The 17,205-nt window shown below is 44.5% G+C and overlaps 1 long non-coding RNA gene across 1 annotated transcript in view; it reads left to right on the forward strand.

The window, feature by feature from the left end:
* The window catches only part of LOC126473442 (uncharacterized), a 616,212-nt gene that overhangs the window by 217,335 nt on the left and 381,672 nt on the right, over positions 1 to 17,205 (forward strand). Inside the window, exon 2 of the long non-coding RNA XR_007586464.1 lies at positions 1,812 to 1,845. This is a non-coding gene — a long non-coding RNA (uncharacterized LOC126473442). The remainder of the gene's footprint in view (positions 1 to 1,811; positions 1,846 to 17,205) is intronic.

Here is a 17,205-nt window from a genome sequence, read left to right on the forward strand (position 1 = left end):
AGGTAAGTTAAAAGTATAAAATACTTCCATTCTTGTTAGTGTGAAGTTTACGATCATTCATCGTCTAACACTTCATTACTTCTTCAGGGATGGAGAAGACGAGAAAGTTGCAAATATGCCGATGTTGGTGAAATTATTTTGTTTGGTGCTATTGTCCGCCTCTGTTGCTGAGCGGTCAGTGCGGACGACTGTTATGCAAAGGACCCGGGTTCGAGTCCCGGTACTGCCAGGTACTTTTCCTGGGTGGGACGACTGGTACGTGGTGCACACAACCTCGTGAGACCAACTTAGGAGTTGCCTAACCGATTAGTAGCGCTTCCAAGGTCAAGAAACACAACGACAGGAAGATCGGTATGCTGACAACATGGCCGTTCAAACCGCATCCGGTGCGCCATTGGTAGAGGACGACATGGCAGTCAATCGGGACCTATTATACCCTCTGGGTCAGAGCGCGGAATTTTCCCTTTTTACACGCTGCTATTATAGTGGTTAATTGGTCGTTATATGATCATAGGTAGAAAGACGCAAGAATCTCCGAGTGGTGTGCAAAGTCAGAGGGTGTGACACTCCCAAGAACGCGACTATCAAATGGCGCATCGATAACTAGTCACTTCACACGTCATGTCCGTTGACCAAGTTGTGTCCTCACCAGCGTACCATGAGTTAAGGAAAAACTTCGAGTCACATTTCCGCTGGTGTTCAGGTATTTGCAAAGTAGCACAGATAGTTGAGCCAATAATCCAAACGAGGAAATCTGTGACTTCCTTACAGCAAAAACTGAGCAAAGAAACTCTAATCAACTTGCGATTATTCGTTGTAGATTTCATACCTAGGCTGTATAATTATCTAATATAAGATGACAATATCAATCCTGAAAACAAAAACACCGACTGTCGTAAATAAATACCATGTTAGAACTACAGTTGCTAACACACCAAAACAAAAGAATAATTTTAATTTTCTGATGACGATAGCGTGCACAGGACAAAGTATATGACTCAACATGAAAAATTAAATGAACAATAGAAGGTGGGGCAGCACGAATGGTCATTGGTTTTAATTGTGGAAGAGCGTTTCGGAAATGCTGCAAACCTGATCTGGCAGGCACCTGGACTTAGTCGCCAGCTATCCCGAGGAAGCCTGACGTGCCAAGGACCGGTTTGAATTGCAGAACCTAAGAATAGCCTCCTACGTATTGCTCACGTAGCAGCCGCGAAGACAAGATTAAACTTACTACAGTGCGCAGAGAAGCGTTGTTTCCGCACTCCAAACGTGAAATGAACGTTAAGATACCCAAATATGTGCTAAAATGGGAAATAGCCTCCTCCCAGTCACTCCACTGTGGTTTGCAGAGTACGGACGTAAATGAAAAGTATTACGTTGCTTTAGATATGTAGTTGTGGATATTCCGTCGAAGATCTCTTAGAAGCACATTACGTGTGGTACTTGTGGTACGTGTGGTACTTGTGAGGAAACAGCGAAGCATTTTGAGGACACCAACGGAATTCAGGATTGGAGCATCCGAATAAGAGCTCAACCATTTTGTAAACTGTAGTTCGTTTGATCATAACGCAGATAAGGTACACTATGCAGGTCCGCGGGTTTTCTTTACTTGTGGAATACACCTTAGTTTACAAACTACGATACACGTTAGCATTATCGTCGTCGTGGCCCAAGGTACGTTAGATACTTTGCACTGCTTAGTCGTCATGTACGCACAGATCAGTAACGAAACATTGCACTTAGTGTTCAACATAGTGAAAGGCAGTGTACTAACATGTTGATTCACGATGTATTTTCTTGTTTTTCAGGTGCAGCTCCGACTGTTTACGGGGAAATTCGCAGGTAATGCAATGCCCTCACCACTCGCATTTCAGTCTCTGTGGAGGGTGCAACTGAGAGATACTATATATGTCGAGTCACTTAGTTGATGTTTGCAAGCAGCGTATTTCTGCCAAGAGTTAATTTTTGCACACTTGTGATAAGTATTTTGTGAGACACAAGAAAATAAAAACGAACATAAGAAAAACCACAAGTCTACGCTTGTTCAATTGTTGCGGTCTTTCGGTCATTGTGTCTGGCTGTCGAAAAGGGGGATGCTACATCTTAATTTGCTCCGTCCCATTCGTGAGTTTTCCCCATTCAGAAATGATAAAGTATTTTACTGAGTATTAGATGTCCTTATAAAGTCCTTACGTCGACCAAAGCGGATTCCTTTTATTTCTTGTAGTCGTCAGACACCTCTGACGAAATTGTGATTTCGCTAACATTTGGCTGAAAGATAGGAAAGAAGATTCGAGTAGTTAATTTGGCCTTATAGTGTTTTCAGTTCTCTTCGCTAGGTATTATTTACGTGTTTTCTCTCAGACGCTGGCTTATGATCCCTGTCACACTATACGGAATTAAGTAATTGCGTTATTTTATCGTGAGAAGTACCTAGTAAGGTGCTGCAACGCGAAATTCGTCGCTTCCATGCTACTTGCACATCTTTCTTACTGTTGTGTGTGATGCGGTCGTCTTTTCTATATTGCTTTTACTCATTTGCGCGAACTAGTGACTACTCTCTCTCTCTCTCCCTCTCTCTCTCTCTCTCTCTCTCTCTCTCTCTCTCTGTGTGTGTGTGTGTGTGTGTGTGTGTGTGTGTGTGTGTGTGTGTGTGTGTGTGTGTGGGTATGTGAGCGCGTGCGTGCGCGGTTTTCTTCGTTTCATTAGTGACACCACTCACTTCTCCCATATAATTGTAAAATTGAAAGGTGCTCTCATGGTGCTGTAGAAGAGATGAAACAGAAGGTTGACAAGGAATTAAAGAAGTTTAAACAACACTGAACACCGACAAATCTTGTGTGCAGATGCACTCACCACTCTACTTCCGTCAAACTGAGTAATACGCGAATTTAATTATTACAAAAAAGTCTAAAATGCAATGTAAACACAAAAGTCAGTTTACGATATGTGAAAAATATGGGTACAGGATCTGAGTGCATCTTCATGAACACAGTTACTCCGCTGAACGGCTTGATTTGTTTATTTATGCTTATCATTTCCTTGTAATAAATGTGGTACAGGAGCAGTCATTGACCGAACATGAACAAAGGAAAACTTCGAAATGAGACACTAGGATAGCAGCCCATGGTTTCCACTACCTTATGTGAAACAATACAACATATCTTGAACCAGACACAATGTGTCAGCGTAACTGCGTAACCAGATATGCGAATGTTGCCATGTAAAACTCCGCACTAAAAGGACACGGTCAATAAGTGATTGTGCAGAACAATGTGTGTAAAATTTCTATTTCTACTTTCTGAACTTGTGTGGCTATTTGGCTGTAATAAATATACACTTCTGGAAATGGAAAAAAGAACACATTGACACCGGTGTGTCAGACCCACCATACTTGCTCCGGACACTGCGAGAGGGCTGTACAAGCAATGATCACACGCACGGCACAGCGGACACACCAGGAACCGCGGTGTTGGCCGTCGAATGGCGCTAGCTGCGCAGCATTTGTGCACCGCCGCCGTCAGTGTCAGCCAGTTTGCCGTGGCATACGGAGCTCCATCGCAGTCTTTAACACTGGTAGCATGCCGCGACAGCGTGGACGTGAACCGTATGTGCAGTTGACGGACTTTGAGCGAGGGCGTATAGTGGGCATGCGGGAGGCCGGGTGGACGTACCGCCGAATTGCTCAACACGTGGGGCGTGAGGTCTCCACAGTACATCGATGTTGTCGCCAGTGGTCGGCGGAAGGTGCACGTGCCCGTCGACCTGGGACCGGACCGCAGCGACGCACGGATGCACGCCAAGACCGTAGGATCCTACGCAGTGCCGTAGAGGACCGCACCGCCACTTCCCAGCAAATTAGGGACACTGTTGCTCCTGGGGTATCGGCGAGGACCATTCGCAACCGTCTCCATGAAGCTGGGCTACGGTCCCGCACACCGTTAGGCCGTCTTCCGCTCACACCCCAAAATCGTGCAGCCCGCCTCCAGTGGTGTCGCGACAGGCGTGAATGGAGGGACGAATGGAGACGTGTCGTCTTCAGCGATGAGAGTCGCTTCTGCCTTGGTGCCAATGATGGTCGTATGCGTGTTTGGCGCCGTGCAGGTGAGCGCCACAATCAGGACTGCATACGACCGAGGCACACAGGGCCAACACCCGGCATCATGGTGTGGGGAGCGATCTCCTACACTGGCCGTACACCACTGGTGATCGTCGAGGGGACACTGAATAGTGCACAGTACATCCAAACCGTCATCGAACCCATCGTTCTACCATTCCTAGACCGGCAAGGGAACTTGCTGTTCCAACAGGACAATGCACGTCCGCATGTATCCCGTGCCACCCAACGTGCTCTAGAAGGTGTAAGTCAACTATCCTGGCCAGCAAGATCTCCGGATCTGTCCCCCATTGAGCATGTTTGGGACTGGATGAAGCGTCGTCTCACGCGGTCTGCACGTCCAGCACGAACGCTGGTCCAACTGAGGCGCCAGGTGGAAATGGCATGGCAAGCCGTTCCACAGGATTACATCCAGCATCTCTACGATCGTCTCCATGGGAGAATAGCAGCCTGCATTGCTGCGAAAGGTGGATATACACTGTACTAGTGCCGACACTGTTGCCTGTGTCTTTGTGCCTGTGGTTCTGTCAGTGTGATCATGTGATGTATCTGACCCCAGGAATGTGTCAATAAAGTTTCCCCTTCCTGGGACAATGAATTCACGGTGTTCTTATTTCAATTTCCAGGAGTGTATTATTATAATAATTTAACGAAGAAAATAATTCCTGTTTATACAATATAAACTCGCAAATCTTTGTACACATCTACATCTACATCTATGTGATTACTCTGCTATTCACAATAAAGTGCCTGGAAGAGGGTTCAATGAACCACCTTCAAGCTGTCTCTCTACCGTTCCAATCTCGAACGGCACGCAAGAAAAACGAGCACTTAAATTTTTCTGTGCGAGCGCTGATTTCTCTTATTTTATCGTGATGATAATTTCTCCCTATGTAGGTGGGTAATCGGAGGAGAAAACTGATGACTGAAATTTCATGAGAAGATCCCGTCGCAACGAAAAACGCTTTTGTTTAAATGATTGCCACTCCAATTCACATATCATGTCTGTGACACTATCTCACCTATTTCGCGATAATACGAAACGAGCTGCCCTTCTTTGTACTTTTTCGATGTCATCCGTCAGTCCCACCTGATGCGGATCCCACACCGCACAGCAATACTCCAGAATAGGGCGGATAAGCGTGGTGTAAGCAGTCTCTTTAGTAGACCTGTTGCACCATCTAAGTGTTCTGCCAATGAATCGCAGTCTTTGGTTTGCTCTACCCACAATATTATCTATGTGATCGTTCCAATTTAGGATATTTATAATTGTAATCCCTAAGTATTTAGTTGAATTTACAGCCTTCAGATTTGTGTGACTTATCGCGTAATCGAAACTGCGCGCGCGCTGACGTGTGTGTGTGTGTGTGTGTGTGTGATTTTCAGCATAGCTCCGAAGAACGCCTGTAGCAGTTTCAGCTAAACTTGATGTTCTTACTAACTGAGTGTAACTGCTATGTGGAAGGGGATGGGTTATAAGATTTAGCAGCATAACTCTAGAACGTGTAGAGCAATTTCAGCCAGTCATGGGAAGTCGCTCTGGATGCAGCATACACCTAGAATATCTAGAGGAGGGGTGAGAACTTTGGGATGCTTTCAGCCAAACTTGGTACCCGCATGATCTGCCGTCCAGAAGAAAATACTGATAAACACAATCCTGAGGATGCGGTTAGGAGGGGAGTGACGTAAAAATAACCAAAATAAGCCGATAATAGTGGCGGTTTCATTGTTTTCTGGATCGCAAGACTCGCTGGCGACAATGTCGACATCCCATGTCATAACAATCGGCGTAAAAGAGGGATAAAAATAATAGAAAAAGGCCTGCTGGGGAAGAGAAGCAACCACGCAACGCCGAATAATTAGTGGCATATAAAGGAAGAGAAAAAATCTGCGATTAATGTAATTGTTCTATTCAACGGAAGGATCGGTGGCGGGCGTATATCAAGGTTTTGCTCCACCTAAATTTCTTTGTGTGCAGAATGATCCAGCGAAGAATGAATCGTATTCTACTTCACACTATTTCCTCAGATGTCTTTGTGGATTGAACTTCTCACAGGAAAGAAGGCATAACAATACAGGAGAGTGCGTTGTAGTAATATGTCTTAGTTGATACTGTGTATTAACAGTGCTTTTAGGGTTTCTGTTGAGTACAATTTGCTTTCTTAGCCGTTCTCATTGAAAGTCGATGAACCTCACTGTAGACAACAGCCTTCCTTATCGAGAGAAGAATTTTGCATGCGCACTGTCAAATGCTTTACCGCGTGCTTACATTGCATTATATTGGATTCTCATCCGTTACCTGTGCACATGACCGAGCGGGGTGGCACATTCGTAAGACCCTGCACTCGCATTCAGGAGTACGCCAGTTCAGATCACCGACCTCGGTTTTTCTAAATCGCCTAAGGCAAATGTCAGGATAGTTCTCTGGAAAAGGGTACGTCCATTTCCTTCACCATCCGAACTTTTGCTTAGTCTCTGATGACATCGTGTCGACGGGATGTCAAACCATAATTTTCCTTACTTCCTTATCTTGCGAGTAGGGTCAAAAATGTCTGCTTTAGTGAGTCCTGGCACACTGACAGGCATTTCTGTACCCGATTGTAATACCTTCATAAAATTTTATCTGTTACATAAAGCAAAAGATGCGTAGGTAAGTGAGCGCCTGCAAAACGGTAATAAAACTTCCTTGTGGAGTGCGCACGTACAACAACGAAAAGGATATTGCTGAACGCCTTCTAGTAGGCCTAATTAGTGTTGCGTTTGTTTTCTTTTCTAAATGTTTCCCTTTATGATCGCAAAGCACTATCCACTTATTACCAGAAGATCTTGGCCGTCGGGAAGATTCATCTATCTCCTTCGAAATGACACAAGCTTGTGTGTTAGATCCTGTCCGGTCAATTAGATACATACCTGTCATTTGCCACCATGTGAACGGTACATGGCGACTGCCTAATTGATTCTGACGAAACTAAACGTATAGTTAAATAATAAAAGATTTTTGTGTCTGCCCATTACTCTGGGGAAATTTGCAGCCTCATAGGCTAGCGCAGTTATGTTGAAAGCTGATGCGGTACTTACGCGTAGCTTCGTACTCAAAGGAGCCGACATGTAATTCTAAGTGTGCTCGGTAATTCTAAGTGTGCTCGTTCTAATGTATGTCTCGTCCGGTTTGTAAGATGACTGGAAGCAAATGTCAGAACAATTACACGTGGAATGGTAGTGTACCTGTGAGGCTCGAACCGTAACCTCGCGGTAGCTCTCTTCTCATAAAAAGTGGGGCGCTTCGCCTATTAGCCTCTTACCCTTTACTCTAAGAACTTTTCTTTTTAGTGTAATGTGTATAAATCCAGTCTCGTCCAAACAAACACTGTAGAGAAGACACTGAATTACTGTTCTATAAAAGAACACTGTTCTTCACTTCAGCTTTGTGTCACATTTACAGTGGTAAACAAATGAACGTAGAAGTTGACGTGAGTCATCGATAAACGCCTGTGGAAAATGCAAAAAGCGACTTTAACTTCTGATTAAATGTAATTGTTGCATGATGTTTGATGCACTGTATCACATACACTTATGTGATCAAAAGTATCGGGGCACCTGCCTGAAAGAGACTTACAAGTTCGTGGCGCCCTCCATCGGTAATGCTGGAATTCAGTATAGTGTTGGTCCACCCTTAGCCTTGATGACACTCTCGCACGCATACGTTCAATCACGTGCTGGAAAGTTTCTTGGGGAATGGCAGCCCATTCTTCACGGAGTGCTGCGCTGTGAAGAGGTATCGATGCCGGTCGGTGAGGCCTGGCACGAAATCGGCGTTCCAAAACATTCCAAAGGTGTTCTGTAGGATTCGGGTCAGAACTCTGTGCAGGCCAGTCCGTTACTGTCGTGTAACCACTCCGCCACAGGCCGTGCATTATGAACAAGTGGTGGTGGTGGGTAGTGTTTAACGTCCCGTCGACAACGAGGTCATTAGAGACGGAGCGCAAGCTCGGGTTAGGGAAGCATTGGGAAGGAAATCGGCCGTGCCCTTTCAAAAGAACCATCCCGGCATTTGCCTGAAACGATTTAGGGAAATCACGGAAAACCTAAATCAGGATGGCCGGAGACTGTTTGAACCGTCGTCCTCCCGAATGCGAATCCAGTGTGCTAACCACTGCGTCACCTCGCTCGGTTATGAACAAGTGCTCGATCGTGTTGAAAGATGCCATCGCCATCCTCGTATTGCTCTTCAACAGTGGGAAGCAAGAAGATGCCTAAAACATTAATGTAGACCTGTGCTGTGATAGTGGCATGCAAAACAACAACGGGTGCAAGCCCCCTCCATGAAAAACACCACCACACCATAACATCACCGCCTACGAATTTTACTGTTGGCACTACACACGATGGCAGATAACGTTCACCGGGCATTCACCATACCCACACCCTGCCATCGGATCGACCTATTGTGTACCGTGATTCGTCACTCCACACAAAGTTTTTCCACTGTTCAATCATCCAGTGTTTACGCTCCTTACACAAAGCGAGGCGTTGTTTGCCATTTACCGGTGTGATGTGTGGCTTACGAGCAGCCGCTCGACCATGAATTCCATATTTTCTCACCTCCTGCTTAACTGTAATAGTACTTGCAGTGGATCTTGATGCAATTTGGAATTCCGACCCTCTTCAACTGTTGGCGATCTCTGTCAGTGAACAGACGAGGTCGGCCTGTACGATTTTGTGCTGTACGTGTCCCTTCACGTTTCCACTTCACTATCACATCGGAAACAGTGGACCTAGGAATGATTAGGAGTGTGGAAATCTCGCGTACAGACGTATGTCACAAGTGATGCCCAATCACTTGACCACATTCGAAGTCCGTGAGTTCCGCTGAGCGCCCCATTCTGCTCTCTCACCATGGTCGCTGATATGGAGTACCTGGCAGTAGGTTGTAGCACAATGCACCTAATATGAAAAACGTATGTTTTTGGGGGTGTCCGGATACTTTTGATCACATAGTGTACGTACGCCAGAGCAATGTTTCTATACTACAGCCAAATCAACAAGCATGAATAGATTGCGGGAAAATGTGAGAAGTTTCATGTCTATTGTTCACTTTGAATTGTGTTCCACTGAATTCTTGCGTTGATGACTGTGAAAAAGTTCAAGGAGGAATGAATATTAGAACCTAATAATGACTTACTGCTGTTAATCATATCAACTGTAATGTAGTCACTGTTTTCACCAACTGCGTAATGGAAAAAAAATATTGCGGTTGCTTGCTATTTTCTGAAAACAAGGGTTTTGCTTGAATGTGAATAAGATTCTCTTACGTGTTAGGCCTCACCTTTACGGAACACTAGAAATAACTATAAAACGTAAGTTTCGATCGACCTCACAGCGACACTCTTCAAGGCGACTGGTTCAGTCACACTGAAGAGAATTACCGCAAAGATGACCGAAACGCTGGATTTTTAGTTGTTTTAAGTGTTCCGTAATAGCGTGGTCTTACACACAAAAGGTCTTTACTCAAGTAGTCTCTGGCCGTGCAAGCCTACGCTATTGCAGTGGTTGGACAAACGTATGGAAACTCCGCGAGAAGTGCACGCTTGAAAATCAGTGCAAATGCCAGCCGAGTCTGCGGGTTGCGCTGTTGTGTTTGACCACGAAAGGCACCTGTGGACCGTTCTCAGCATGTTACATATATCAGTCGCGGTCATAACAGTGCTCTGTGTAGTTGTGAGTGCATTATGTCGGGGCTAAGTAAATTCGAATGTGGGCAAATTGTTGGTGCTCGAATGACGGTTGCTCCCGTGACCAAGGCAGCAGAAGTATTCGCTGTTTCAAGAGGCTCTGCATCGAGAATTTACACCGTCTACAAGGGAAGCTAAGTCACAATGCACACGCAAGAGTGTGTTGCGTGATCGTCACAGACGGTCATTGAAGAACATTGTGACGCAAATAAGAGGAAGAGAAATGCAAATGTCTCTGCAGAAGTGAATGTCGCAATCGCGCACCCAGTCAGCACCAAAACTACACGCAGGGAGCCCCATAAGGTGGAAATTGCAGGTCGAGTTGGAATTCCAAAACAAGTCATAAGCGACGCAAGTGGCCCTAACAAGAAATCGTAGTGCCGAACCCATGAGACCTGGACCATGAGGCGATGGAAGAATGTCATTTGGTCGGATGAATCTTTATTCGTACTGTTTTCAACTTCTGGCCGAGTTTACAACACAAGAGTGAAACATAGTGTGTGTTCGGTGGCGATTTGGGCAACTATATCGCGATATTCCATGGGCACTATGGCTACTCTGCAAGGTTGTCACCATTTTGTCTGGTAAGGTCCATTCCCTGGTACTTTGTTTGTTACTCAATGGTGATGCTGTGTTGAACGGTTCAAATGGCTTTAAGCACTATGGGACTTAACATCTGAGGTTATCAGTCCCCTAGACTTAGAACTACGTAAACCTAACTAACGTAAGGACATTACCCCTGTCCATGCCCGAGAAAGGATTTGAACGTGCGACCGTAGCAGCCGCGTGGTTCCGGACTGAAGCGCCTAGAACCGCTCGGCCACCGATGCTGTGTTGACAAGGGTCCTGTTCACATAACAGAAAATACTAGGAAGTTATGGTCTTACGTTAAATCAGTAAGTGGATCGAAACAGCATATCCAGACACTCTGGGATGATAATGCCATTGAAACAGAGGATGACACGCGTAAAGCTGAAATGCTAAACACCTTTTTCCAAAGCTGTTTCACAGAGGAAGACCGCACCGCAGTTCCTTCTCTAAATCCTAGCACGAACGAAAAAATGGCTGACATCGAAATAAGTGTCCAAAGAATAGAAAAGCAACTGAAGTCACTCAACAGAGGAAAGTCCACTGGACCTGACGGGATACCAATTCGATTCTACACAGAGTACACGAAAGAACTGGCCCCCCTTCTAACAGCCGTATACCGCAAGTCTCTTGAGGAACGGAAGGTTCCAAATGATTGGAAAAGAGCACAGGTAGTCCCAGTTTTCAAGAAGGGTCGTCGAGCAGATGCGCAAAACTATAGGCCTATATCTCTGACATCAATCTGTTGTAGAATTTTAGAACATGTTTTTTGCTGGCGTACGATGTCATTTCTGTAAACCCAGAATCTAATCTGTAGGAATCAACATGGATTCCGGAAACAGCGATCGTGTGAGACCCAACTCGCTTTATTTGTTCATGAGACCGAGAAAATATCGGATACAGGCTCCCAGGTAGATGCCATTTTCCTTGACTTCCGGAAGGCGTTCGATACAGTTCCGCAGTGTCGCCTGATAAACAAAGTAAGAGCCTACGGAATATCTGACCAGCTGTGTGGCTGGATTGAAGAGTTTTTAGCAAACAGAACACAGCATGTTGTTCTCAACGGAGAGACGTCTACAGACGTTAAAGTAACCTCTGGCGTGCCACAGGGGAGTGTTATGGGACCATTGCTTTTCACAATATATATAAATGACCTAGTAGATAATATCGGAAGTTCCATGCGGCTTTTCGCGGATGACGCTGCAGTATACAGAGAAGTTGCAGCATTAGAAAATTGCAGCGAAATGCAGGAAGATCTGCAGCGGATAGGCATTTGGTGCAGGGAGTGCCAACTGACCCTTAACATAGACAAATGTAATGTATTGCGAATACATAGAAAGAAGGATCCTTTATTGTATGATTATATGATAGCGGAACAAACACTGGTAGCAGTTACTTCTGTAAAATATCTGGGAGTATGCGTGCGGAACGATTTGAAGTGGAATGATCATATAAAATTAATTGTTGGTAAGGCGGGTACCAGGTTGAGATTCATTGATAGAGTCCTTAGAAAATGTAGTCCATCAACAAAGGAGGTGGCTTACAAAACACTCGTTCGGCCTATACTTCAGTATTGCTCATCAGTGTGGGATCCGTACCAGGTCGGGTTGACGGAGGAGATAGAGAAGATCCAAAGAAGAGCGGCGCGTTTCATCACAGGGTTATTTGGTAACCGTGATAGCGTTACGGAGATCTTTAGGAAACTCAAGTGGCACACTCTGCAAGAGAGGCGCTCTTCATCGCGGTGTAGCTTGCTGTCCAGGTTTCGAGAGGGTGCGTTTCTGGATGAGGCATCGAATATATTGCTTCCCCCTACTTATACCTCCCGAGGAGATCACGAATGTAAAATTAGAGAGATTCGAGCGCGCACGGAGGCTTTCCGGCAGTCGTTCTTCCCGCCAGCCATACGCGGCTGGAACAGGAAAGGGAGGTAATGACAGTGGCACGTAAAGTGTCCTCCGCCACACACCGTTGGGTGGCTTGCGGAGTATAAATGTAGATGTAGAACTCTCATCGTCCAGAACTGGTTTTGTGAGCACGAGGATAAATTGTCGATATCCCTTGGCCAACACAGTCACCTGATTGCTCTGTTACTGAGTCTTTGTGGTCTCCTTTGGAGAGACGGGTACGTGTCCGCTGTCCGCTTCCATAATCGATACCTGAACTCGCCACTATTTTGCAGGAAGAGTGGAATAAGATTCCCTTGAAAACGATACAGGATCTGTATTTATCCCCTTCGAGAGGACTGGAAGTTGTTTTGAGTGCCATCGGGTTTCCTACACTTTAATAGGCATGGTAATTTGTTATGTTTCGGTGTTACCAAATATTTTTTCATCCCTACTATCAATTCTAGCTGCTGTGTTTCAAGTTGTGTCTGTTAAATAAGTTCGCATAGATTATTAAATATCGGACGTTAGTCGTGTGGAGAACACAACTCCGTCAGCGCAGAATACTTGTAGCAGGAAGGGCGACCCGTGTCTTTGAGAACCGACTGCAGCGGTGCGCCTCGCTGCGACCGTTATCTGCACTCTGGCAACGAGGCGCTGATAATCCCAGTCGTTTAGAGGCAGCACGAGTGTGTTTTGAGGGAAGACGGGTGGTTTCGGAAGCGAGATTTCCAAGAACTGCAGCCACTTGTCGGCGACCCACGCTTCGAAAGGTCACGTATCCGAGCTCAGGAGCTCTCCACAGCGTAATTAAACCCTCGTTTTTGTTTTCCAGTGATACGTGTGACGTGCATATTATGTCACTGTTGACAGGGAACATCTCTCGGCTCAAACGACAATTTTTTACTCAAACATTTGTTGTGCTTGGTTTGTACGTAACAAAGCTCACAGTCTTGGAGGAAGGGGATAGGGGGTTAACACGCCAGCCAGTCCATTACCTCAGCAAGTAGTTGACATGTTTAGCATACGTGTGTCAGTACTGCCATACATGTACAGAAAAAATGAACGAAGCCATTAATTAATAAAATCTTCTCGGACATCCAGCCGCGTCAGATGATTAAAATCCCACGAGCTTTGAATCGACCTCTCCTAGGCCATTGTCGACCGGTAAACGATTGCCATGTCGCAGTGTCCTCGCCGTTCCGTAGCCGCTGGCTGTAACGTCACTGGTTCTCTCTTCTTCACCAAATGTGTAATGTTCAAATGTGTGTGAAATCTTATGGGACTTAAGTGCTAAGGTCATCAGTCCCTAAGCTTACACACTATTTAACCTAAATTATCCTAAGGACAAACACACACACCCATGCCCGAGGGAGGACTCGAACCTCCGCCGGGACGAGCCGCACAGTCCATGACTGCAGCGCCTAAGACCGCTCTGCTAATCCCGCGCGGCCAAATGTGTAATGTTTTCCTCCGGCGAACGTTTTAAATGTTGTGACGTCAAAGTTGAGAAGGCGTTATCGATCGGAGGTGGGTGCTGATGACCGCGCAGTTGAGCGCCCAACAAAACCAAACATCATCCAACGGAAGACGGTGTAGGACAGGATAATGACACTTTCACGATGTTTTGGTGAATCTGATTATTCAGAAATATGAAAATTCATTTGACTGCTCGAGTGAAGCTACATTTGATAGGACAGTGATGAAGAAAACTTTTATAGACGCCTGTTGTTTTGAAAATCAGCCTTATGCAATCACAATTAGTTTTTTTTTTTTTTTTGTATTTACCCAGACATGTTTCAACACCTATCTATGTGTCATCGTATGTAGGTCAAATTTTTATTACTGTAAAGTACAATATCAGATGTTATAACAATTTAACAGTTGTAGGCTTAGGAATTACAATATGTGCAATTTGCTTTGTTTTGTTTAGACACTCACCTTAAACTTAAGTCGCTAGATAAACTGCATTATTATACATCGGTTTCTGTGTTTTTTTTGTCGTTTTTGTTTTGTTTTGAGAGCATGACATGAAAAATATTAATGCGTATTTGTACAGAAGTTTTCCGTGGGTAGAGGTTACGTGCGTTTCTGTACTTACATTTCTTCGTCCTCTTGCGTGTCTGGTTGGAGTCTCGATCAACAGATATTCAGTGCACTGTTTCCAAACAGGTTTTCGCAAAACTTTCGATCACTAGTTCACGTCACAGGCACTTACACAAAACGTGGCGAAACGTGATTTGAGCAGACACTTCTGACCCTATTCTCAGTGAGAGGTGTTATGTTATTGTCACTACTCACTTGTTCATCGTTGGTATTGTATTTGTTGAGGCGCTAATTTTGAATCTTTCGTCAGAACCGGTGTGGTGTGGCTGCTGGGAGAGGGCTGAATGTATGTAATTTGTGTGTGTGTGTGTGTGTGTGTGTGTGTGTGTGTGTGTGTGTGTGAGAGAGAGAGAGAGAGAGAGAAAGAGAGAAAGAGAGAGAGAGCTGGAACGAGGGGTGGGGATGGAACCGAGAAAACAAATTTTTAAAAAAAATTTTATAAACGATTTGAGTGTTGTGTTTTATTTGGGTAGGAGGCTTTGTATAGTTCACTGAGTGTTCCAAACAGAGTTTTGTTGCACAGTGTTATATTTTCATTCAGGATTCTCTTTCCTTATATTATTGCTTTTTGTATGTGGTAGTTCTCCTCTATTGTGAGTTTTTGATAGAGACTGTTATTTTCTCTAAGGATCATAAGATCAGTCTCCATGTTATTTGGGTGGAGGATTTCTTGTATCAGATGATATGCAAAAGTGAAGTGTGCACTGTCACTTCTTAGGGCTCTGAGATGTTCAGAGTACCTCGTTTTGAAATTTCTGCATATTTGTCTATGTAGACCGACTGGCATGAACTACAAGTTAACTGATATATTCCGGTTTGGGAGAATTTGTCTGCTGAGGAGTTCTTAGCGCTTAGATTTTTCTGTACTGTGTTATTTGTGCGGAATGATGTTTGTAGCCCTTTTTCCTTCAGTATGTTTCCCACCCTGTGTACGTTTTCTTTGTAGTTTGTTTCTGGTACCCAGTGTTTGTCTGGAGTTTGTGTTCTCGGTTCTCTGTCGTGGCTGATGATTTGTTCATGGTTTCTTCTCTTTTAATTTGTTTTTTAATTTTGTTGTTCATTTTGTTTATCATCTGTTTGTTGTACCCATTCTCTCTGGCGATTTGTTGTATTGTGTTTAGTTCCTGTCGTGTAGCTGAGTTTGTCCAGTGGAGTTCTGTTGAGCCTGTGTAGTATGTGTCTGAAACATTAGAGTGTGTGTGCTAGGGGATGGCTGGAGATGATGTGAATGGTTGTACTTGTGGCTGTAGGTTTCCTGAAAATTCCAAAATTATGTTTGTTGTTGGTTCTGTGTACGGTGAAGTCTACGAAATTAAGTTTCATTTCCTCTTCTCTCTTAAAAACGCGAGCCCATTTCGATGACATAACACAGGAAGTCAGGTCTTACACAGGACAAAAAAAGTTGTTAGAGTAATTATGGTGTACGCAACGTGGAGACAGTGTTTGCACAACAGTCGCCAACACAGTGTAACTGAGGCGGAATAAGGGGAACCAGTCCGCATTCGCCGAGGCAGATGGAAAACCGCCTTAAAAACCATACACAGACTGGCCGGCACACCGGACCTCGACACTAATCCGCCGGGTGGTTTCGTGCCGGTGACCGGCACGCCTTCCCGCTCGGGAAGCAGCGCGTTAGACCGCGCGGCTAGCCGGGCGGGCGATATTGTACTTTACAGCAATAAAATTTGACCCACAGAAGATGACACTTAGGTGTGGAAACATGTCGGGGTAAATACAAAAATAAACCAATTGTGTTTGCATAAGGCCGTCTTTCAAAGCAGCCCACTTTCAAATTGCAAACAGGGAAAAACAGCAAGAGGAGCTTCAAACCTTAATAAAATGTCTTCATAGACGTTAACGCGATTAATAGTGTTAATTATTGTAGTGCTAGTGGCAGTGGCGGAAACAGTACTCCTCAAAGAAAAGCTAACAGTTCTGGGGACTATGAACCTTTACCAGAAAAGAAATCCACACTGCTTCTATTTTATCAGAAATTTCGGAAAAACGTCTTGAATTTATTTATAGTGTTTATCATACACCTCCACGTAAAGTTGCGACCTACAGCTCGTTGTCGAAGAGACATCCATCTATAAAAAGCACGTCGAACATCAATGTAATATTTGATTGTGTGGAGAAAAAAAGATTAAATAAACGTCCATTTCAAGGAAATAAGTCGATCAAAGGACTGGATGTAATACAGTGCCTTCTCTCCCAATATGACATAGCGAGGAATGAAGGAAAATGAGTTCATTACTGTCACCTGAAGTTTAAATGTTCTGCAGCTATCATAGCGTGTCTCAAGAAAGCATACAGACTGTGCAGTGGAGTCATCACTGCTTTCATGACTGCCAGAGATGTGCAGGCAGACCAAAATATTTGCCAGTCTGGGTCCAGTTTTGTCGAAGAAGTAAACCAGAAAACTTAATTTCCAGATACAGACACACAACATTTGGAATAATCTTCAATGTGGATTTAATTATGAACTAACTTCTGGTGTGACACTGTCTAAAAAAGGAGGAAACTCTAAAGTTGCTTTGGTCCAGTCTGCACACAATGCCACTTATCGTTATACTATAGATGTGGGACATTCAATGAGTGGACATCTAACAAGAAAACCTATATATTTGTCTTTAGGAAAAACTTTCGGCCCGAAAACTAAAAAGGCTATTGAGGACAATCATCTACAAAATATACATTTGGATGCTAGCTAGAGCGGGAAGACGTCGAAAGAACGTTTAAAATCCTTTTTCGTGAGTGTTTTTAACGACAGTAT

This window comes from Schistocerca serialis, chromosome 1 (assembly GCF_023864345.2).
Source record: "Schistocerca serialis cubense isolate TAMUIC-IGC-003099 chromosome 1, iqSchSeri2.2, whole genome shotgun sequence".
NCBI lineage: Eukaryota > Metazoa > Arthropoda > Insecta > Orthoptera > Acrididae > Schistocerca > Schistocerca serialis.